The sequence below is a fragment of the Diadema antillarum genome, unplaced genomic scaffold (genome assembly GCF_040938485.1).
Source record: "Diadema antillarum isolate AM-2024a unplaced genomic scaffold, OU_Dant_1.0 seq00001296_RagTag, whole genome shotgun sequence".
NCBI lineage: Eukaryota > Metazoa > Echinodermata > Echinoidea > Diadematoida > Diadematidae > Diadema > Diadema antillarum.
In genome coordinates, this window is record NW_027272075.1 from 532061 (window position 1) to 557286 (window position 25226).

The following is a 25226-nucleotide window of genomic DNA, read 5'->3' on the forward strand; positions in this document are numbered from 1 at the left end:
CCCCCCCCCGTCCTCCAGTCCATTTTCTAATCGGTAAAGTTTATGAAATTAACATGAAAGTAACTGTTTACACAAATATAATAATTTCAGGAGATACAAGATGATTACCATTCAAAAGAGATGCGGGACAAGAAGATTTAATCGTTTGCTGCTGTTATTTTTTGTTTTGTCCCAACTGTGCTTTTGATATGTACGTTATGTTCATGTTCAATTCAATTCAAATGATTTTATTTTCATATAAAGTAATACAAAGTAATATACACAACGCTTACATGAGTACATAACATCAAAAGGAACTTCCAATCTCGTAATTTTCAACAAAACATGAATACAGGTCTGGTTTGGATAAATAAACAAGTAAGCAATATTGAGATCGATGTGATTTCCTTAAATAAAGTCAAGACAGAAAGAACAGAAGACAGAGAAACGGTAAAGGTGACAATTTTCGCGGTGTTTCGCGCAACCAGAAACAAGCGCGAAAATAAAAGTAAGCGAATATTTGTGCTTCCCATAATGTTCCAATAGTTGATGTCTTGATTCCGCGGAATTAAAAACACGCGAAACTCTTCTTACCAGGTCAAGAGGGAAGAATCAGTCGCGCGAAAATACCCACTTTTACAGAATTTGGTCATAACGTAATGAGACTTACGATTGGAAGTAGGCCTATATAATATTCCAGGACAAAATTGAACATAAAGGACTTCTTCAAATTGCGATTCTTGTAATGGTTATCTTGATAATTACACTTCAAAATAAATGTCATGGAGCCAGGAATTCCCTTTGTAATGAAAAGTACAACCTGTCTTTAAAGGACAATATTAGCGCAAATCGTTCTCCATTGTCGATGTACATTGCACGAGCGTTAAATTATGAGGGAAGGAAGTTTGTTGAACTCAGGTCGAATACGCCAGTAGCCAATCAGCGTGCTCGCATCAATCCTCGGCTTCCATACCCTTTTGCAAAGGCAGCTCGATATAGTTTCAGCACACGCACACAGAGATCAACGGACGCGCACACACATCGCCTATGCGGCGCTCCAGTGTAATAGGCGAGCTGCGAGCGAAGGTCGCTCCGATCTGATTCGATTGCTATGCGTCGAGTCCATGCATAGTCTGGGTTCCAGACCCTCTGCACGGACTATTTCGGTATTCAGGATATTGACGCCCTAAACGTCGAAAGCTAGTGTAGTTTAATGTGGTTTTGTGGCGGAGTCCAGTTGGCAAAGGGTCTGGAAACCAGACTAGTCCATGCACTGCTCTCTGCATGCGAGTCCATTGCGAGCTGCCTTTGCAAAAGGCTACGACTACCGGTGTTGAAGATGTTTTGCACTTTCTGACTACTTTTCGTGGACAAGACCCGTGCAAGACATCAAATAACCAAAAGTTTGTATTATTTCAGCAGAATTATTGTGCTAGATATTCATTTTACGCACAAAAGAATGCAGAGTCGCTGCAAAAAGTCATAGTATTTTGAGGTCCTGAACACATGACCCTATTTTGGTTTTTCACCACAGATTTTGTGTCATAATTATGTTGATTTTCATCCGCAAATGAGAACTGTTTTTTTATGAGAAAGACCGATTCTATCACTTTCAGATGATATGCGTTTTGTGTATATATATTTGTATATAATTGATATAAATGTAAATATATAAATAAATAAATATATATATATATATGCATATACATAAATATATAAATTACGTATAACATTACAAATACTATTAGTCCATGGGCCAAGACCCGAAAAATGGGTTGTTGGTACCACCTGAAGTGGCAAAACCTTTTTGGTGTCATTTTGTTTGTCGGGCATAGATATGCTTATCAAGCTATGATAGCATTTCCAAATGAGTAGCTTAGTCACAATAAATGATTTTTTTTAACCAATTTGGTCTCGTTTTTATATCCCTATACTTCTGAATCGAAACTAACCGCTATACAAAGAAGAGCGCTGTCTTCCGTATGTCCACAGGTGTTCTGTTGTAAACGCGGTGCGCTTAGTCTTTATTCAAGGCAGCGAAGGGAATATCCAAAGGGTTATGATGTCCACAGCTGTCACGCGGTGCGCTTAGTCTTTATCTAGACCAATGTACCGTTATCATATCTAAAGTTCCTCACAAAAGGGATTATCTATGCTGTTTTTATACTACCCTCTCACCAAATACATCAGTTTTAAACAAAATCACTCTGTACATTTACAATATTATTCATTATAATGTACTGTAGTGTGCCGGTACATTGTTTTTGCATTATCTTTTATTGTTGGATGGAAATAAAGCGACATTGGCGTGATGTTAGCGTTTTCACCGTAGCGTTTTTGCCGGAAAATGATAAATAATTGAAAAATACGGTAAAATTCACGAGGAATTGCTTTTGTTGTTGTTGTTGTTATTGTTGTTTTTAGATAAAATGATATACACTGTATCATAAGCTTTGGATATTCCCTTCGCCGTCTTGAATAAAGACTAAGCGCTGTGGACATCATAACCCTTGGATATTCCCTTCGCTGCCTTGAATAAAGACTAAGCGCACCGCGTTTACAACAGAACACCTGTGAACATATAGAAGACAGTGCTCTTCTTTGTATAGCGGTTAGTTTCGATTCAGAAGTATAGGGATATAACAACGAGACCAAATTGGTTAAAAATTCATTTATTATGACTAAGCTACTCATCTGGAAATGCTATCATAGCTTGATAAGCATATCTATTCCCGACAAACAAAACGACACCAAAAAGGTTTTGCCACGTCAGGTGGTACCAATATCTGGCCTGGCCCATGGACTATGTATAGACATATTCAAACCCTCTGACAGTTAATATTTACAGGTATGATAAAAATGAGTGAGGAAATAATATTGCGATAATGAGCTGTGAAACTGCAAGTTTTTGTAGCTCATTGTGTATTCATGCCACCGTTTGGCATACAAACGGGTACGATAAATGAGAGTGCTTTTGGCCGCGCTGCGGTCTGACTGCAATTATGAGTGCCGTAGGAATACGACATTTGAATGGTAATATCACTGTCTCTTTACAGCGTGACCTAGAAAACGTATACATCGATCTTTTAATGTGATGATTCCTTCTGCCCAAAGACGTGGTTTAATATCACCATTCAAAGAGTTTGTGTTTCAGTCACCTCATGTTAAGCATTACTACACCGTAAATGAAGAGGGAAAGTGAAATCTCACTTTGTCGGGAATTGTCACTAGTAAAGGGTCACACACGCACATTATATCACATACACATAAAATGTGTAGAAAGGTGACAAGATGCAAAAATACCCCCGATGCCACTCGGCTGAAATTATAATGAGGGAGAAGAATGATTATCGATAGAGACAACCAGGGAGAGAGATGTTGAGGGAGAAGAGAATGAGAGGAAGAGGTGGAGAGGGGAGAGTCAAACAGACAGAAAGACACTGGAGAGGGAGAGGGGTGAAGGGAGAGAAACGGGAGAGAAAAAGGGCGAGATAGAAGTAACGAACATTTTGGGACGTGTGGAGCCGTGAATTGTACAAACACCAGGAAATGTAAAAAACATCTTGCTGGGAAATGTTAAAACGTTCAATTTTGACAGGAAATGTACATATTATACAATCAGCCAAAAAAAAGAAAGAAAGAAAGAAAGTAAATACTTTTTCAAGCACATATTTCCATAGAAGATTTTGATCAAACTCATGATGTCATATAACATATTAAAGAATACTTAATTGGCCATCAACTTGGTAGGTTAATACAAAGGAAAACTTCATGCATGAGTGAACACATTGATTTTTGTCTTTCAAGACACGAAAGTAAAAATTGCAAATCGCCCTTCTAGATAGCAATGATAACAAAAGACCAATCTAACGCAATGAGAGACATGAATGAAATAGCAAAAATAAGTTGCCGTCCCCTTGTATCTCTATATAATCATATCCTCAAACACAAAGAAAGTGGGAAACTAAAGAGGAAAATAAGAGATTTCTGTGGAATCTAACTTGAAAAGACACAGAGAGCAAGCCGCATGGGTAATAAAATGAACAGACCTTCTTGAGGATTCATGAAATATATTCAAGAACCAAATATCATTTTCAAATTTCATAATTTGAAATAACATTTGAAATTTCTGCCATTTTGTTTTTGATATTGCCTCTTTCATGGCATTTGAATTTGAATTTGACAGATTTTTAATTTCCTCTTTTATTTTTTTTTTCGCATTTCTTTATTTCTGCGGGCTACGAAGTCGTTGTAGAGATCATAGGATGACTTTTGAAATTTGATTTGTATTTCTTACTGTTTTGGATTGTCTTTTGTTGTCATTGTTGCTTGGAAGAGCACATGCGCATTAATGACAACTTGTCCATTTTTTCAATTTTTACTTTTGTGCTTTGTACGGGAAAATGATTGTGTTCACTCATGCGTAAAGTTTGCCTTTTTATTGACCTATCAGGTTGATAGCCCGTTAAAGTACCTTTAACATGATATATAAAACATTAATATTTAACCAAATTTTTTATGAGAAATATGAACCTGAAAAAGTGTTTACTTTCTTTTTTTTCTGAGTGTATTTCAACGTTACTACGTACCCATAGTAGGTGAATTCGACGTCTAATCAAAACTGCGCATGAACCTTTACCGTTTATATTTTCTTGTAAACCGCAGAAAGGATTTTCACCAAACTTGGCAGATAACATAGGAACATGGTGAAATGAATTTTCACATTTTAAGCATCTTCTTAAAAATCGTGGCAGGTAGTATCCTTGGGTAATAGAATTCCGTTTTGTTCGAGGGGCTAACAAGTCCATGGGGGGGGGGTTGGGGTCGGTGGTCAAAGACCCCCAATTCAAGAGACTGTTTAGAGGGTAAACAAAATCTCTCTAACCAAAAGAGATAGAGCTCATATACAGTGCTATATTAGTAAGTACATTTATGACGTTGTTTAACGTTTGTTATGGCGGATGAGGGGATGTCAAAGGGGGAGGAGAGGAGGCGGTTTTTCCACATTTTCAGCATCTTCTTGAAAAATCTGAGAGATTTTCACCGAACGTGGCAGGTAGCATCGCTAGGGAAATAAAAAGTCATTTGGTTCAAAGAGACACTAAATCCGGGGGGGGGGGTAACGGGGGGTGGTTGTTGGGGTTGGGCAAAGGAACAGACTATATCAGAGATTGTTTTCAAAAAAAGATCTCAAAGTGATAAAGGTAATACGGTTCCATATTAGTAAGAACAATTATGGATGTAGTTTTAAGTTTGCTATGGCGGTTGAAGGGATGCGCAAGGGGGGGGGTAGGCGGATTTTCCACATTTTCAGCATCTTATTGAAAAATCTATTACAGATTTTCACTAAACATGGGAGGTAGCATCCCTAGGGTAATAGAACCACACTTTTTCGAAGGGGCACCAAGTTCGGGGTTAGGTTCGGGTGGATTTGGTTTGGGCAAAGGCCCCAAATTCAAGAGATTATTTTAAGAAAAAAAAAATATCCAGAACCAAAAGAGATAGATCTAATACATACTCGTGCTATATCAGTAAGCACATTTATGACGGGAAAGGGGTGGGAGGGACCCCCACCCGCCCCCCCCCCCAAAAAAAAAAAATTGGATTCTAGTATCCTAGGGATGCTTACTGCCACGTTTAGTTAAAATCTGTCGTAGATTTTATAAGAAGACGGTGAAAATGTGTGAATCTCCTCCTCCTCCCCCTCCCTCCTACTTGGGCATCCCCTCATCCGCCACAGCAAACTTTTTTTTTTACTTACTTATATGGCACTGTATTAGCTCTATCACTTTTGGTTTGGGAGATTTTTTTAGCTCACCTGAGCTATTGCGATCGCTCTTCGTCCGAGTCCGTCGTTCGTCGTCCGTCGTGCGTCCTGCGTAAACTTGTTTACAATTTCATCTTCTTCTTAAAAACCCCACGACCGATTTTCACCAAACTCCGCAGGTAGCATCCCTAGGGGAATAGGATCTGAATTTGTTCAAATGGGCACCATTCCCCCCCCCCCGCCCCATCCCCCAATTTAGGAATATTTCAAAATCCTCTTCTCTAGAACCAGAAGTGATAGAGCTAAGTTAATTGAGTTAGTACATTGATAACTGTAGTTTCAAGTTTGTTCATGGCGGAATTAGGGGTGCTCCCCCCCCCCCCCTTGGGATCTGGGAGAGGGGATGTTTGACCACACTGCGGGTTCTTCCATACCTAAACCGCTGCCTGTAAATCACGCGCTGACAACGCGCGAGGTCGAGGGCGGGCATATACGCGCAATACCCCCTCTCCACGGAGTCTTTATAATTGTTCCAACTGCGATTGCTCTTCGTCCGGCGTCCGTCGTACGTTGCCCGTCGTGCGTAAACTTTTTACATATTAATCTTCTTCTAGAAAACCCCATGACTGATTTTCACCAAACTTGGCAGGTAGCATCTTTAAGGGGATAGGATCTCAATTTATTCAAATAGACACCTTGTCCCGCCTGGGGCCCCAAGGGTGTGGCATACCCCCCCCCCCCCAGCATCCCTAGGGGGATAGGAACTCAATTCCTTCAAATGTGCACCATGCCCCACCTGGGGGGGGGGAGGGGGCCAGGGGCTCAACCCACCCCATTAGGGAATCTTTAAAGATCTTCTCCAGAACCAGAAGTGATAGAGCTAAGTTGATACAATGAGAATAGTATTATGACGACTGTAGTTTCAAGTTTTTTCCCATGGCGGAATTAGGGGTGCCCCCCCCCCCCTTGGGACCCAGGGGGTGAAAAGGGTCCAAATGGGGACTTAAAGTGTACATGTTCATATTCTTCTTGCAGACCCCATTTTTTACCAAACTTGGCAGGTAGCATACCTAGGGGCTTAGGATGTCAATTTGTTCAACTGGGCACCATGCTCCTCTTGGGGGCCCCTAGGGGCCCACCCCCCCCCCCCGAATATTTACAAATCTTCTTCTTTAGAACTAGAATTGATAGAGCGTAGGTAAACCATCAGTTAGTACATTAATGACTGTAGTTCCAAGTTTGTGGAAGTTTGTGCCCCCCCCCCCCCTTGGAGTCGTTGGGGGAGGGATCCAAATGCGGGCCTAAATTGTACATTTTCATCCTCTTCTTGAAAACAACATAATGGATTTCCACTAAACTTGGCAAATAGCATTCCCAGAGGAGTAGGATCACAATGTGTTCGAATGGGCACCGCCATGCTCACCTTTGTGCCCCAGGGGGCCAAAACCCTCTAAATTAAGGAATATTCAATAATAGTCTTCTCCAGAATCAGAAGTGATAGAGCTTTAAGTCTTTTTTTTTAAACAAAATGTTCAGTCCAAATTTCTAAGTACAGTGTATTTGGCAGGTCAGTGTGATGGAATATGCAAATGGACACCATGCCCCCAGCTCTCAAAGCTGCCCCCGCCCCAAGTTTCCAATTTTCTCAGGTAACAGTCTGCGAGAATGCATGGAAGGTGAACTTGCGAAACTCAGGTGAGCGCGAGATCCTCCTGGTCTCTTGTTCTTTATGGGGTCATCGTACATTCCTGTGGCCCTATGTCCGACTAGTCGCACACGAGACACTTCGCCCAACCCTGCACTCGTTTCATTACAGATGAACTTGTTTATTTACCAAATAGGTGCAAACGAAAAGCTCAAGTCGCCATTTTTCCTACATTATTAACGCTACACCTATATGAAATTTTCTCATTGGAACCCAAGTGAAGACAGTTCATAGCTGTCTTAAAGTTAGGGCAAATTTCTCAGACGATATGTCGTTATGGAATACCGATAGCACATTTTTAAAGAAAATTACTTGCTTAGGTAGCAAGTTGAAATAATGCCTTAACTAAGGCGCCGCGTAGCTGAGGTGTGCATGCATGGTATGGTTACAGTGGTGAAGCTGGAGCTGGAGCTGATGCTCGAGTGGAAATTTTTTCTCAGAAAATTGTGAAATAAAAGTTTATATTGTAATAATGTATGTTACTGCTCAGGATACCTGGAATTAGTGATAATAATGATGATATGGACTGGCTACAATTTCGAGGGATACGACATTAATTGGCCTCATTAGAATTGTATTGCACTCGTCTTCGACTCCGGTAATACCATTTTAGTTCAGGTAATATTGTATCCCCCTTCAAAACCAGTCCAGAATAATAATATAGCATACGTCACCCAAGCAAAAAGGATATTTTAATTCACAAAGATGGGCATGACATCAGCATATATCGGTGATGGACATCGATAGGTTTACAAAAGGGCAATTCAGCCTTTCATTCGGACTCCCTTTGGGCATCATTTTCTCAATAGAATGGTACCCGTTTAACTAACGTTACCTTCCTTCGTCATAGCGTCGGTTTTGCTCACACACTGCACTTGGTAATTTGCAACGACAGCACAAATGTACGTGCTATCTACTACTTCATTGCTCGATAAAGTTTTCTTGATTGTTAAGAATAAAAAGATATCAAGGAATGCCTATGTAAGATTGTTTGGTACGTTACCATTACTGTACGTGTGGATAGCTGTCAGTGATTGTTCATTTCCGCACCGGCGTCGAATAACCCAACAAATAAGAACTGCTCGTATGTGAAATGCATCGTGGGTGAAGCTAACGTTTGACGTAAGAAGCTCTAGCGGTGAAAGAAGAGGAAAAAAGAAAGTGAAAAGAAGGAGTATATTGTGGGTTAGAAAGAAAGAGAGGAAATGAGGGAGGAAAAGAGAAGGCGAGAGACTGTGAGAGGATGGGACAAAGAAGAAAAGTTAATTGAAGATGCCGCTTTCTGGCAAAACAGATATTATACGTTCATTGTGCTGGGGTATTCCGTAACTGATGGAAGACATTAATACCAGGGGATGCATCTTGGAATCTCGAGGGATCTCAGCCGTGCGTGCCTAGGTATATAATATGTCGGTTGGCCATAGTGTGTATGCTTGAGCAAGTTAAAGGACAAGTTCACCTTAATAAACATAAGGTTTGAGAGAAAGTAGCAATATTAGTAGAACACATCATTGAAAGTTTGAGGAAAATCAGACAATCCGTTCAAAAGTTATGAATTTTTGAAGTTTTTGTGCAGTAACCGCTGGATGAGAAGACTACTACAGTGTACGATGTCACATGCGTACAACAATATAAGGAAAATATAAAGAGAATTTCACAAAATTCCATCTTTTGAAACAAGTACACATTCCCGTGACTCGTTACCGACAAATGTTATGGGTAATATTATTCCCCCTGCCTTTAGAAAGAGGCAAGTCAAGTGCTCTTTTATTATGCGAAAAAAGTGAAAATATGTTGAATTTTCTTATACATTTTCTTTATACTGTTGTACGCAAATGACTCACAAGGTGTAGTACTCTCCTCATCCAGTGGTTCCAACACAAAAATTTTAAAAATTCATAACTTTTGCATCGATTGTCCAATTTTCCTCAAACTTTCACTGATGTGTTCTACTAATATTGTTGCATTCTCTCAATCCTTATGTTTATGAAGGTGAACTTGTCCTTTAAGTAAATGTTGTTGCCTTTTTTCTGCTCATCTGCGGCTGCTTTGAAACCGCCTTGTAATCATTATAATACAAAATATGACCAGAACAAGATATCTCATGATAATCGTAATAAGAATGAATCATTGCGGTTTGCATTTATGAACATACAATATTGATGTATAGGGACTAATATGTATTTTTCTGTCTGTCTTGCAGGATTTTTTTTTTTCGGTTTTGTTTGTTCGCTTTTACATCGCCTTTCAATTATAACATCTGGGTACACCCTATTTTCAAAAAATATGTGACACTTCAACATCACCAGCGCTCTGTTGTAACGTTCATGGTCTGAGCGTGAGATCATTGATGTTTGAAAGATAACGGTATTTCTTGATAAAGTTCCGAACAATTGGAAGCAATTGCAACCAGAAATGACGAAAACAACACACACACACACACACACACACACACACACACACAATACACCAGGAAAACTGCATGTTGTATACAGTACATTACAACAAAACGCTACGGACAGGCTGGACACATGTACATGTTCAAAGAATACATTTATTATCAAATCGGCATACTCGTGAAATAGGCCCCACCACTGCCTGTCTGTACCAATACTACAATGGCGGCTTTCCTCTTATAGTCGTGAATTCAGCCCCACTGTGTGGCGTTCAGCGGTACAAAATACAGCGGTGCAGGGGGGGTTTCTTCCACAGTAATACTCGTAAATGCTGCTCCACCAAATGGTGTTTACGCGTGATTGATACAGCGGTGGGGCCGATTTCCACGGCATAGCATTTTTCGTCCCTCCTTCTTTCATGTTTATGCCTCCGCCATGAAGTGGTGCCGGAGGCATTATGTTTTCGGGTTGTCCGTCCGTCCGCATTCGTCTACGCGATAACTTGAGTAATATTGACTGGAATTTTACCAAACTTGGTCCAGTATAAAGTATGATGGGGCAATTACTTGATTAGATTTTGGGTGAAATTGGCTAAAGGCCAAGGTCAAAGGTCAAGGTCAAATCATGAAATTGTATCTGTTTACGCGATAACTCAAGACTGGATCAAGCAAATTTCGCCAAACTTTGTCTGAGGATGATGTATGATGGAACAATTACTTGATTAGTTTTTGAGTGAAATCGGACAGATGTCAAAGGTCAAAGATCAAGGTCAAATCCTAAAATTTATCTGTTTACGTGATAACTCAAAGCTGGATGAAGCAACTTTCACCAAACTTGGTCCAAGGATGAAGTATGGTGGGGCAATTAGTTGAGTAGTTTTTTAGTGAAATTGGCAAGAGGTCAAAGGTCAAAAGGTCGTCAAATGCTAAAAATGTTGCTGTTTCCCCCATATCTATGCAATGCCCAAAGGTATTTTCATGAAACTTAGTGTAGACATGTACTACTGCAGAATGATTCTCCAGAGGGAGTTTCATGTCATAAGGTCAAAGGTCAAAAGGTCAAAGGTCAGGTGAAAATGTTACAATTTCACTTTTCTCGCAAATGGTACAATGTGTCTTCATGGAACTTGGTACATACGCATGCATTGACTGGCAGGGATTAGCTAGGGAATTTAGGGGTCATGGGTCAATAGTCAGGGTCAAAGGTCAAGGTCAGTTCCTTAAAAATTACACTTTTTCTTCATACCTTGAAAATTATTCAATGCATAAACTTATAGAAGGGTTGGTTAAAAGTCAAGTAAAAATCCTCAATTCCCCAAATACTTGTACATGTACCTGCACTCTCAGGCAATTAAAGCAAACCTAGTTCAAGGAAAGTGAACATTCAAGACATTTCTGATAAACCTGTCATTTCAGTGTTTTGCCACTTATGTGAAACTGTCATCACACATTGTGAAGACATTTTACTATACACCCATTGGGCGAATCATGCATTATGGCGGAGGCGTACCAGTCGCCATAGCGACATTTCTAGTTTCCCTTTGTTCTTTCTTTTTCCTTCTCCCTTTTATTATCGGAAGGACATCCTAATGTCCCTCGACAATTTTAACCATACAACCCTAACCTAAACCTAACCCTAACCCTAACCTTTCCTTGCTTGCTAACGAACGGATGCACGTGCACTGCGGTGGGGCCGATTTCACGATTTTGCCATCAAATCAGACTATAATTACGGACATCACTAACACTAGGAATGAGAAATTTTCACGTAGCCACACCGAAGCAATAGAGATGCAAGACAAGATTCCATGTGTTTACGGTTACTTTAAGTTTGATATGCACATGGTTGTTATACGTAGAGTTAATTAGTGTGAGTATTGCGCTTCTTCAATGAAACCGTCACGAGTTCCCGATATATGGTCACAATAATGAGGTACATGTATATTGCTTTCCGGTAATCTGGAAGCATAATACACTGGTTTGGGTGGGATATGAAACATTAATAAGTCAAGCGCCTTTGAATTTGATTGTGAGGGAAGAGAAGTCTATGCGTGTGCTGGACTTCTCTCCATGTCTTTTTTTTTTTTGTGTGTGTGTGTGTGTGTGTGCGGTTTGTGTGCGTGTTATGTATTGAATCACACTTGTTTCGGGGACTCCATTAGCCTTGAATTCTTGTGCAAAATGTTAGATGTGCCTTTACTCTGTCGAATGCAATAGGCATGACATCAGGTTCACACAAGCACTATTCCTAGTGTTTGCCAGCAGACGTTAATTGGAAGCACCGCCACGCCTAATACTAAAAGGCAAATGCTCACGTATGAGGCAACTCGATAGGCCAAGGGCAGGCTCCATTAAAAAGGTAACAATGTATTATAAACATCCCGGTCGTCTACACCCAAACCTGCTTCGTGCTTATACTATCGTTGCATTTCAGAATTTACTGGTATACATGATGGATTTACTTGGTTTTCTGACTTCAGTTTTTGCGACGTTCATGACACGTAAAATATAGGGGAAAAGGTTGGGAGTCATATTGAGGAGTCTTCTTTTGATGACATTGTGTAACACTCTGACCCGAGAATGCCGTCCCTTTCAATGGACAGATAGCTAAAATTTTAGCTGTATTAAGAACACACCAATGTTCTCTTGTTCCCTTCTTTGGCTATGAGAATATGATTATCGCAAAATATGTGAGCGCCTCCATTGTAGATCATCCCATTGTGCTAATGGGGCACTGATTAGGGTATACGATTTGTATAATCTTTGGTATTGTCATTGTGAATGAATCGGTAACTATGATGAGTCCTTGTTACTCCGATATGCAGTCCAGCAAAATACAGTTGCAAGTGAAAAACTTTTTTTTTGCGAAGGCTGTAAAACGTGGCAAATTTCAAACTCACACGACACTCCTCAATCACACAACTGCTGTGTTTATTTATGTATTTAAAGATATTAGTATAATTATGTCTAGCGAATGTCTTTGTATGCATGCGTGTTTGTACTGGGGTTACTTTTTTCAGGCAGTATTCTGTAAGTTGCAGACTTCCTGAAGTAGGCGTTTGTGTACGAAAGCGTACACCCTCCAAACTGCGCGATGATACTGCTTCCACCACTCTTCGCGATATTTCATTATGGTTCATATTATCATTATCGGCATCTAGATACCCGACTTTTGACTCTGCATAAGAGATCATTCGTGAGGTCATATCAAATGTATTCTGTTCCTTTTATGTAACGTCCCGTTCTACCTCATATTTGCTTGTTTGCTTGTTTGTTTTATACACGGGTTAAAGTGCTTGCACTCTATGATTTGGGATTTTAATGTTTGATAACATTATTACTGACGAATATCATCCGTAACTGAGCTTCATTTGCAATTATCACGATTTCCAATTAGCAAAGATGTGTGGGAACTATCAAAATGAATAAAGTTTACCTAATCCCCTTGATATTTCATGTGCAATCATGGCCTTCCCATTGGATGGATTTGTATTTTTACGCCTGAGTGGGCTGGCAATTTATGATACTGAAGGTCAAATTTGATGGAAATGACTGATATTGATGGGAAAGCGTGGCAAGGCACAGCTTAGCGCGAAGCCGCAATATTTTTTTTTCCCCTGCTGTTGTTGTTTTTTTTTTCAGAATAGGGAAGACCTGCACGTGACTTAGCGGAATCCGAAAATATACAACTGTGAATACATGTTACGTGTCTTTATATACCCAAACATCCATCATGAGTTATTTCTGTAACATAATATGAGGGTAGTCTCATATGGCTAATAATTATGTCCTATTTTCTTTTACTTCAAAGATTGAGAGCACAATTGCAGACTTATGTTGTCTCGAATTTTAACTGAACAGGGGAGGAAATGCACCGAGGACATTTTATATCAGTTTGTTAGCTGATATCGGGTCTACTTCACTATTGGCATAATAAATCCAGAAATATATCCATAAACTTCTTTAGGAATCATGATTATAGAAGACTTCGCGGTAGCTTTGATAACACTCGAACCTAGTTATTAACTTTAAAGGTGCGGGACATCTACGGGGACCTCTGGCTAGCGAAAAAAAAATGCTCCCCCCCAAGTCACACGCAAGGCTTGCCAGGAAAGGTGTGACAGGCCCTTTAGCATGCTCAAAATCTGTTCGGAGTGAGTCACGGGGATTGCCCGCAGAGGTCCACGCAAAACACCAGTAGGAGGTCCGTAGCGGCAGCACTTCGCAGACAACACCCACATAGGAAACACGCAGTTTTAACGCAGGTACTTCTCAATGCCCGTATGTCGTTCGTTACTAGAACGTATGTAGAACTTAAGCAGCAGGCGTCCAGCAGGTAAGACGCACGCGAAACTCGCTCAAATCCTTGTCCGCCCGCAGAAAAGTATCCTGCATGCTGGGAAATCCCCATGCAACAAGCCCGGGTAGCTTCCTTGGAAAGGTGTTAACACATCGAAGGAAACATTATGCCAAAACACGTCATGTCACAGAACTGTTTCGATTTGTACATCCTGTATGTGGTTGATAACAATATCTAGAGAACCGATTGAACTGTTAAGATTACACATGTAACTGTTGCTGTAATGTTAGTGTTGGATTTTTAGATCTCCACCAGTCATGAATTGTAGTTAATGAATTCACACATCAAAATAATGTTCGTCCAGCTTTTGCTTGAATCATAAGAGCGCGACATATATCCATGTTACTTTATGTTCCCGGCGTAATAGAAACGTTTCACACGTTGAGGTTTCGTTTGTTTGTTTGTTTGTTAGCTCACCTGAGCCGAAGGCTCAAGTGAGCTACTGCGATCGTTCTTCGTCCGGCATCCGTCGTCCGTCGTCCGTCGTAAGTCGTAAGTCGTAAGTCGTGAGTCGTGAGTCGTGAGTCGTAAGTCGTAAGTCGTAAGTCGTAAGTCGTAAGTCGTAAGTCGTAAGTCGTACGTCGTAAGTCGTGGTAAACTTTTTACATTTTCATCTTCTTCTTGAAAACCCCACGACCGATTTTCACCAAACTTGGTAAATAGCATCCCTATGGGGTTAGGATCTCAATATCTTAAAATGGGCACCATGCCCCATCAAGGGGGGCCCAAGGGGGCCCAAACCCCACAAAATTAAGGAATCTTTAAAAATCTTCTTCTCTAGAACCAGAAGTGATAAAAGAGCTAAGTTAATACGTTAATGAGTTAGTACATTAATGACTGTAGTTCCAAGTTTGTTTATGGCAGATCCAGGGGTGCCCCCATTGGGCCGGGGGGGGGGGGGGGGTAGATCCAAATGGGGGCTAATTTATACATGGCCTCTTCTTCTTGAAAACCTCATGATGGATTTTCACCAAACTTGGCAGGTAGCATCCCATGGGGAATAGGATGTCAATCTGTTCAAACGGGCGTCCTGTCCCACCTGGAGGACCCCAAGGAGCCCAAACTACCAAAATTAAGGAATCTTTAAAAATCTTCTCTAGAATCAGAAGTGATACAGCTTAGTTAATACTATGAGTTAGTACATTTATGACTGTAGTTTCAAGTTTGTTCATAGCAGATTCAGGGGTGCTCCCTAGGGGGCAGGGGAGGGGTTGGGAGGTCCAAATTGGGACCTAAGCTGTCCATTTTCATCTTCTTGAAAACCGCATGCTGGATTATCACCAAAACTGGCTGGTAGCATCCCTAGGAAATAAGGATCTCAATTTGTTAAAATGGGCACGATGCCCCCCACCCAGGGGCACCCCTGGGCGGCTCCCAGTCCCCCCCCCAAAAAAAAAAAAAAAATAAGTAAATAAAAAAATAAAGAAATAAAAATAAGGAATCTTTTTAAAAAAAATCTTCTTCTCTAGAACCTGAAGTGATAGCCCTAAATTTGATACTATGAGTGGGGTCCAAATTTGGGCCCTTATTGTACATTTCCATCTTCTACTTGAGAATGCCTGGTCAAATTTTGGTAGAGTTGTGTGTAATTTAGATTAGTGACTGCGTGAAAAGTGAACTTGCGATACTCAGGTGAGCGCAAGACCCCCGGGTCTCTTGTCTGTTCATTTGTTTGTTTGTGTAAAGGATGGGTCTCTCCCACTTTGTTTGTTGTTGCTGATGAACTACTTGTGAAAGGTTCCTCTTGGAGATCAGAGGTTACGCTAAGTGACAGGGCATTCATAATATTTTCTTCTCCAAAGCTCTGGAATTCTGTGCCATTTGTAATTAAACGAGCTAAGTCAGTGGATATATTTAAGGCGAATTTTAGTTATTTCGGTAGTGCTATAAGCCAGACGATGAGATTTATATTCTGTACCTCTTCCCCCCCCCCTTCTCTCTCTCTGTCTCTCTCTTATCATCTCTGAAGATCCCCCTACCAGTAAGGTGGTTATTCCCATTCTGTAGGTAGGATTATATTTATCAATTCAATTCGAATGAAATTTAATTCCGATAACACATGTTTGTTGTCGATGCAGATTCAAAGAAAACAAAACGTACAATGTATTACAACAAAGAAAATGCATATATTATGGAACTAATTGGTCAAGATAATTAAGACAAGCTTGTAGGAATGTGGGCCACTCAATACATCGATTTTACATTAGAATAAATGTAAAGATACGGAAACACACACACACACACACACACACACACAGGTACATGAGACAAAGGGAAGGGACAGGTTAGAGGAGAGGGAGGGAGGGAAGAAAAAGAAGGAAAGAAGGGAGGGGAGGATAAGAGGACTATAAAGAGGTAGAAGGGGTCCGCAGCACATGTTGAGCTTTTGCCAAACACTATTCATTTGCATAGGCAAACTAATTGACATGAAGGAAGTTTTGGAAACAAAATGAAAAAAAAAAATGTAATCTGAATGTTATCTAAAAACCAACCAAAACTGTCTTTAATTTTCTCTTGAATACAGCAAGATTTGGTGCATCTTATAGATGATCACTTAATTGGTTCCAAAAATTTGGTTCTGTATTAACAAAAGTATTATGGGGAAAAATATGGTGCGGAGTAAGGTTAGATTAAATTCACTGGATCTTCATGCAGGGTACTTCTGAAAACTAACATTTCTCCAAAATACATTATCAAATAATTTGGGCAACTCATTTTTCCTGAAATTAAACATAAACTGTGCTAATCGATGTAAATATAGATCTTTAACCTTTAAGATTTTACTATTCAAAAACAATTCTTCCGTTTGATCAAGTGGCTGTAAGTGACTAATGATTCCCATTTTTTTTTAATAAATGCAATTTATCAATCAAGTATTGGTAGGTATTACACCAAGCGAGTATACCGTAGTTCAGTTAATTTAATGCTGAGACTATAATTCTATTAATAAAGGAAGTAAAATATGTGTGGGAAAAGATACTTCTACAATTCCAATATTCCGAGATACAATCTTACAGCAATCGTTGACATGAAATTTCCATGACATCTTATTATCTATATAAACACCAAGAAATCTGATAGATGAAACAATTTCAATCAAAGTGTAATCAAGTATAACATTGCTAGGCAGCTTTTCAAGTGATTTACTAAAAAGCATAAACTTTGTCTTTTGAAAATTAAGTGATAATTTGTTTGCCCGTATCCAATGTGTAACATATTCACCCCTTCATTGATAGCTTGGAATAGACTACTTTGTGTTACATTACAAGATATATCACACATTGTAGATTAATTATTGATGACAGAAACTAACTGTTGCCTGTTGGTTAGGTAACTCCTCAACCACTCCAAGGCCTTTCCACTGAAGCCGCAATGTTATAATTTATCGAGTAAGATTTCGTGGTTAATTGTGTCAAAGGCCTTGGAGAAGTCCAGGAATATACCAATCGTGAAAAAAAAAATCGAAAGAGATGTTATCTTTTCTATAAATGCAAGTAAAGCATGAGTCGTAGTATATTTTAGTTGAAATCCAAACCGAGAATTTGCCATTTACAAACTTTAATTGTTCAAAAATAATTTATATTACTTTTTCTAAGATTTTCGAGAAACCACTTAGCAATGAAATCGGCCTATAATTGCGTCATCATATCTGTCTCCTTTTTTTGTATAGTGGGACACCTTTCGCAATTTTCATAGTAGAGGGCACCATTCCAGACCGGCCGTAATAAGGCAAAACAACGTAACTCAGAATATCATGTTCTGAGAAAAACGAGTTTGAAAATGCAATTGGTTCCCATTTTTGCGTCATACAAGTAAAACACATTTGAAGCAGCGAAGTTTCTAAGGCATTAATAAAGATTATCTCGGGAAAATTTCAGAAAAATAGGACTTCCCGTTTTAGAGTAATTGCAATGTTTAGAATAGATACAGCACTTTACCGAATCACAACACTGTGCTGATGAGTAATTCTAGTTTGCCAAAAGAGCGTATCCTCACTTACGTTGTGCGAGAATCCTCACGCGGCAACATATCAATTAGGCAAAAGAACGTATCCTGACTTACGGCGCGTAAGCATTCTCCCGCGAAGCCACTTCAGTATGCCAAAAGAACGTATCTTGACTTACAAATATCTGCGCCTCAACCCTTTCATCAATGTAATTAGGCAGAATGACGTATCCCGACTCAATGGCAACAATCTCTATCATTTATTTACTTTGACAATTTTGTTAACTGGATGATAAAAGTCCCGTAATATGTTTTTAAATATAAGAATAGTAAAACACAGTGCAATCGAACATTTTCATTTTTTTTTCCTGGAAACTTATCGAGTATATACTAAAATGTAATTAGTTGTTATCTACCAATTACCGTAAATTTTTGTTTTACTTCATTTGCATATACAGTTTACAGTTTACTGAGATGTCCCTTTTTTATTATCTTTAAGTGTATTTTTTTTTAATCCCTTGATGTAATATTTTTCATTGGGAACATAATTATATTTGGTTTATCATTCATTTTGATTTAACAAAAACATGGATTTGGATTAACATTCACAACTAAACTACGAGTTTGGGTAAAGTCTGTAAAATGGATTTCATTACACTTCTTATGCCATGTGATACAATTAAGATGAACTTGAAATATGTATAATCTTTAGCATGACAATGCATGAGTGGCAGCTATTATGACTGTATGAGAACTGGCAAAAAAAAATAAAATGGGTATAAAAAAGAATTGTATAGACATCTGTACATACACTTCGTTTCAAAGACACATACACGCATTTAATGTGTTAATATTGAGACTCCTATCTTATTTTCTATCTTTTCTTTTATTTATTTAACGATTTCCATTGAGATGAAAGGATTTGAACAGAAAGAATGATATTGTGTACTTTGTTTATCGCTATAAGTTGTTAATGTTTGGTTGATTGCATGAATTGTATCCGTAAGGTAAAAACTTCTAATGATAATATGGCTCAATTCTTTGAACAACAACAATAATAACAATGATTTATCAGGTAATTATGAATCCAGGTTTTAATGTTGTTAGGTGTAACTTGACCACACACACACACACACACACACACATGCACACACACAACCAAGCAAGTACAAAAACACACAAAACACACACACACACACACACCGCAGACTTGTCATAGGTGCAAACATTCTCTCAGTAGAATAACTTTGAGATAGACATGACAGAAACGTAGATGCAGAGACTAATTTACATCTTCTGAAAGGTTTATAGGGAAAAATGTGTGTACATCTGTTTCTCAAAGACAACAGCATTACATAAATCATTCGATTATTTGCAAGTCTTAAAAATATGAAATAGATATCTACACTTTCTTTTTACAATTAAAGACAGAGTTTGATATGCCATTATGCTTTTATCACATTGAAAGCAAATCAGCAGTAACTAAACATTATCATGATGGTAAATAAGAAATAGAAAAAAAATGTAATGTACTTCCCGAGTAAAGTAGCTTACATACGTACCACAGTTGAACAAAATCCTGGGAACAAAATTTTCAATTTCAATAGAACAGAACATAATTGTGTTTTCTTTTTTTTTTCTGGAGATTAGCTATACTATTACAATATCAGACCTTCGCATCAATTTTTACCTTGGAAGATCAGAACATCTACAAATTACAAATTATAAATAGCACACATAACATTTTAAATCCTTACTGTTGTTGAAGAGTAGTAAGAAGTCAATACTTGGGTAAATAACAATTATTAGGCAGCTGAAACGAAGGGAAAATTTGCAACAGTATTCACTTTAAACATATTTCAATAAACGTCTTATCACAACAGCGATTTGCTGTGCTGCAATACATCTGCGTTGTCTGAGAGCTCCCGGAGGGATTAGGCTCAAAATAAATCAAAATTATGCAGGAAATAAGATTTCTATTTCCCTGGTTTTCTGAAATATGTTGACATGTTTCAATCGACATGATATTGATTTTGAGGGAAAGCATTTACAACAATATTTGATATGAACAAGTGATAGTTTTACCTAAGTTGATAGTCATCATTTCAAAGGGCAATGAGCCCTCATCATATTTTTTTTTTTTCGAAATAGAATCTTTAGTTTCAAATCAATAAAAAAAATCTTTCTTGTGCCTTCATAACGTGAAAATAGTCATTAACACTTCACAGTTGAGTTTTTCGAGTTCTTAATTTAACTGTGAAAAATTTACCTGATCCTATTTAAACAATCCGAGTGTTATTATTTTTCTTCTAGAGTTGAATCCACTCCATCTTTCATGAGATTCTGACGGGCGTCCACAGCTGTTCTGAAATTTGTCCAGTTGCTCTTTTCTCTGCTTTTGAACTGCTCGGTAGACCACTGCAGGAAAATGTAAAAGAAACGGAGGAGAATAATTAACACAAAATAAGGCACTCTGCATTTTCCATAAAAGACAGCTAGTGAATGTCAACTCTGCTTTAGTTATATTATGTGATTAAATTCTTCATGAGACATGGTTGTGTGTAACAAATCCTCTCTCACAGACCCCCCCCCCCCTCTAAAAAAGGCAAAGAAAATGAGAATGAGTATTTATGAAACACACTCACAATATTTATTATTCAACATCATACAAATAATCCCTAGAGGATGTACAAGGCTGTGTGTTTGTTTTGAGAGAGAATGGTGATTATTTCATCAGTTTTCATTTAATATTATCATTTTTTTATCGCTAAGGAATGAACTGTGAAATGTGGTATTCTCAAATTATCAGAAAGTCATCATCATGGATTCTGCCTTCTTTTCTTTTTTTTTAATAATTTGTCCAAATGCCGGCTTGTGTCGCAGTGATAATGACAAAGGTTGGGTTCATTTCTTCCCCCATCTTCTACTTTTTTTTGTATGAATTAATAGGTGATTATTCAACTTGTACCTTTTATTGACCTTGATACACTGCATTCCTTTTCTGTGCTGGTTTAGGCTGGCGGTTGCTGTGGACACTGAAAAAAGAGACAAGGAAATAATATGTATTTCAACACGAATGTTAATATCATCTAAAGTAGACGACTGGATCTTAATATTTGAACTTTCCATAGTATTTAAAACCACCTAACTTAAGAATAAATGTTTGAATTCCATGAGCTTTTGCCATCAACATTTCTATGGGGGAGGGGTGGAACTTATAGCATGTATAGGATCTACCATGGCTACAATGCATCATATTGTATCGAAATGAAAAAAAAATGTTTTAAAGAATATGTACAGCTGACTAAAGTTGCACAAAGAATTTAAAAAAAAATTAAGTCAGGCCTCCATAATGAGCAGGTACAAAGTACCATTAAATATTACTTTATTTGTGAGGCTAATTTTAGTGGGTAGATTCCTGTATGTATGAAAACGCCACAATCACATTCTTCATCCTTTCAAGGAATAACAAACAAGATCTAAGACTACTTGTGATTAACCAAAGATGTATACCAAACATTATCTTTTGTCCTTACTTTTCTTGCCAAAGTAATGATGTTAATGACATTATTAGAACATATCGTCTGCCATCAGTTCATGTTGCCACTGAAGACTAAATGGAATTCATCAGTATCAAGCTTTATCGTCATTAGCTTGAAGTCGAGTCTACTGTTTACTATAAAGCTGTTACTTTTTTATACTTTTAGACGAAAACTGAATTTGAGGTAGACGACGTCAAGTCGAATGATGTCAATGATCATAACAATATACTGGGGTCCACTTAATTTATTTGCGCATAGGTAAATTTCTTTTGAGAGTCACTACTTGATCTACTAGACCACTAGTATAGTGCGAGTATCCTACATTTACATAGTCCTTATTACATTAGAACCACAACCACAACCACACCAATGAGCCACGTTTTGCCAAGCCCACCGAAAGGAAAGGCTGTCATACTCATAGCTCTAAGTTTGCTCTTTATGTTCATAGCTTGCTGTGATTTTGTTTATTTTCTTTTTACTCATCGTTTTCTTAAATAATAGTGAAAACTATCATCAAATTACTGGACCGTACTAGCATAGCGTACTGTCGTCCACTCTGTACAGCCCAATCGCCGTACTTCGCACGGCATCTGCTCGGGCTAGATCAAACTAGACCTGACAAAAAAATAAATAAAACTTACCGGTGTTACCGCTAATTTTCTTTGTGGTGGCATTAACTGGTCAGGAGAATGTCCATTCCATGGCTGCAAAACAGAACAACGGGCATGACTTTATGGTTCACACTGCAGCTAAGCTTGCCTGCCAGTCAACCAGAGAGTACTCTGCTGCACCCAGCTGCTGCCAGCTGTTGTCGAGACCGGCGCGGCAGCAGCGGCGGCACTACATTCACTGCCGCGGCTGAAATGGATCTGCAGCACGTAGCCGTAGGTATTACACATAGAGTTATGCAGCGTAGCGTGTGTTGTGATGGCCACGATGTTGATACGTTGTTTTGCCGTCCTGACTGTAGCGCGTATGGCCCTGATTTTATACAGCAAAGCGCTGTATGATGACATACGTTCTTTTGGCGTCGCAATTTCTTTCTTTTTCCTTGAGAAACCACCATGAAAAAACAGTGTATGTAAAGATACGTTCATTTGCCGTAACAGCGAAAATGCTTTCTTTGTCATTTTTATACGTATCTCAGGTTACGTTGTTTTGCCTAGCTGGAAACGGCAAAGTTGTGAAAAAAGTGTGTGAGATACGCTTTTTATCTCTGAAATGGTAAACATTTGAGAATTGAGACATTCACCATTAAAAAGAACGCATTTTATTTAGGAGCCATATGCTCATAACTCAAAATGTCCAAATTTTGAGTTACGTTCCTTTGCCTTATCACGGCCGAGACGTTAATGCGAAATTAGGTTTATGTACAAAAGAATCTACAATTCTGTCAGTTACTTTTTGCAATAAATAATTTCTAATATCATTATAACCAGGACTCTTTCCATTTTTTAAACTAGAAACAATTTACATAGTCTTTTTTCTTGTTCCTTTTTTTTTTTTGAGTAAAAAATAAAAGCGGTCGGGCTTGATGTGCCGAGAAATTCATAAAACCTTTTTTTATCAGGGGGTACATTCTGAGCAAGATTAATGCCTATAGAAGAAAAACAACCATCAAATCACATCATGATGAGACACATATAACAATAAACAGAGGATACACCGGAATGGTAAAAAGAACCACAAAATAACTAAAACTGAAGCTCTGGATTATGAAAGAGAAAGGGGGATAAGAAGAGAGGATAGGAATAGAGGGGCTAGATGAGATGATTCGAGATGAGATAAGAAAGAAGAGGTGTAGAGAGGAAATGATATCGAGCAGGAGGATTGATGATTATTTTTTGCTATAATTTATTCCTGAATTGCCTGTTTGAAATTATTCAACATATAGATATTTCTTTGAAACTTGTCCAATGAATTCCATAGTGTAGGCCCGGTGAATGTAAACATTTTGTTAGCAGATAACCATTCAAAGGTAAATGCAGTGAGTTTAACTGTCTTGTTGGGTAATTATGAATTATAATAAATCTTAATAAACATTTCAGAGAACATTGTCGGAAGTTCATTATATCTGAATTTATGCATAATCTCTCCTAAATTGAAATCATATAAATCAATAGATTTTGAAAATCTTATGTTCGTGTATGAATAAAAGTTAGTGCTATAAAAATAATTAGTACGGAGAATCTTCTTTTGTAATAGATAAATTCTTTCAGTAAGAAGTTACCTTAGTTGCCCTTGGTCATTTTGTCAAAATAATGATCGATCATATCTTCATAACGAAATGTCATATCTTTAGTATAGTAGGCATAAAGTTCACTTGACGGCTGGTTTTCTTGCACAATCCGTATCAGTCAGACCATCAAAATTTGAAATGCTCGAACTCACATCCTGATCGATTTTCCACACGTTTCGGACATTTTTGAAAAAAAAAATCCTGAGCGTCTTCGCGCGCACAGCGCGTAAGCAGCATGAAAATACATTTCTGATATTTCCAGTAGAAATGTCTATCGAGTTCCGCTCAATTTTGACGAATAACAAGGTAATGCGCGTGCGCCAAAAATAAAATTCCGCACCCACGTCTAAATATGTGCAAAGAGAGTGAAAAAAAAAAGCCTTTGTTAGCTCACCTGAGCCAAAGGCTCAAGTGAACTATTGCGATTGCTCTTCGTCCGTCGTCCGTCTTACGTAAACTTTTGACATTTTCATTTCCTTCTAAAAACCCCATAACGGATTTCCACCAAACTGGCAGGTAGCATCACTAGGGCAATACGATCTCAGTTTATTCAAATGGGCGCCATGCCCCTAACCCCCCCCCCCCAAAAAAAAAAAAATAAATAAATAAATAAAATAAAATAAATACATAAATAAATAAATAAATAAATAAATAAATAAATAAATAAATAAAATAAAATAAAATAAAAAATAAGAAATCATCAACAAACCTCTCTTCAACCAGAAGTAATAGTTAGTACATTGATGAGCGTAGTTTCAAGTTGGTTCATGGCGGGTCTAGGGGTGTCCCTCCTGGAGCGGGGGAGGGGGTTCCAAATCGGGGCCTAAATTGTACATTTTCATCTTCTTCAAAACCCTAGGAGGACGGAATCCCAATATTGTCAAATTGGCACCATGATCCCTCCCCCCCCCCCAAAAAAAAAGGCATTTTGTAAAATCTTCTTCTCTAGAAGCAAAAGTGATAGAGCTAAGATGATATTATGAGTTAGTTTCAAATCTGTTCATGACATATCCAGGGGTTCAAACAACTTTTACATTTTCATCTTTTTGAAAACCTCATGATGGATTTTCACCAAACTTGGTACGTAGCATCCATCGGGGAAAGGATCTCAATTTGTTCGAATGGCCAGGTCTGGGTCTTACGCCTCCGTGCAAACATAATTATAGACACAGCTAGACAATCCTTTACACTCTGCAGGACAAAACCACCTAAACCTAATCCAGTTTTCGACGTTCAGGGCGTCAATATTCTGTATAGCAAAATATTACGAGCAGAGGGTCTGGAAGCCAGACCG

The 25226-nt window shown here is 38.5% G+C and overlaps 1 protein-coding gene and 1 long non-coding RNA gene across 2 annotated transcripts in view; one reads left to right on the plus strand and one right to left on the minus strand.

The window, feature by feature from the left end:
• The window catches only part of LOC139708053 (BDNF/NT-3 growth factors receptor-like), a 224244-nt gene that overhangs the window by 99016 nt on the left and 100002 nt on the right, over window positions 1-25226 (plus strand). The gene's annotated exons all lie outside the window — the stretch shown is intronic.
• LOC139708050 (uncharacterized) lies at window positions 20354-22411 on the minus strand. Its single transcript, XR_011709321.1, has 3 exons — window positions 22335-22411; window positions 21120-21186; window positions 20354-20569 (listed from the first exon to the last, which is right to left on the minus strand). It is a non-coding gene; the product is annotated as an uncharacterized lncRNA (long non-coding RNA).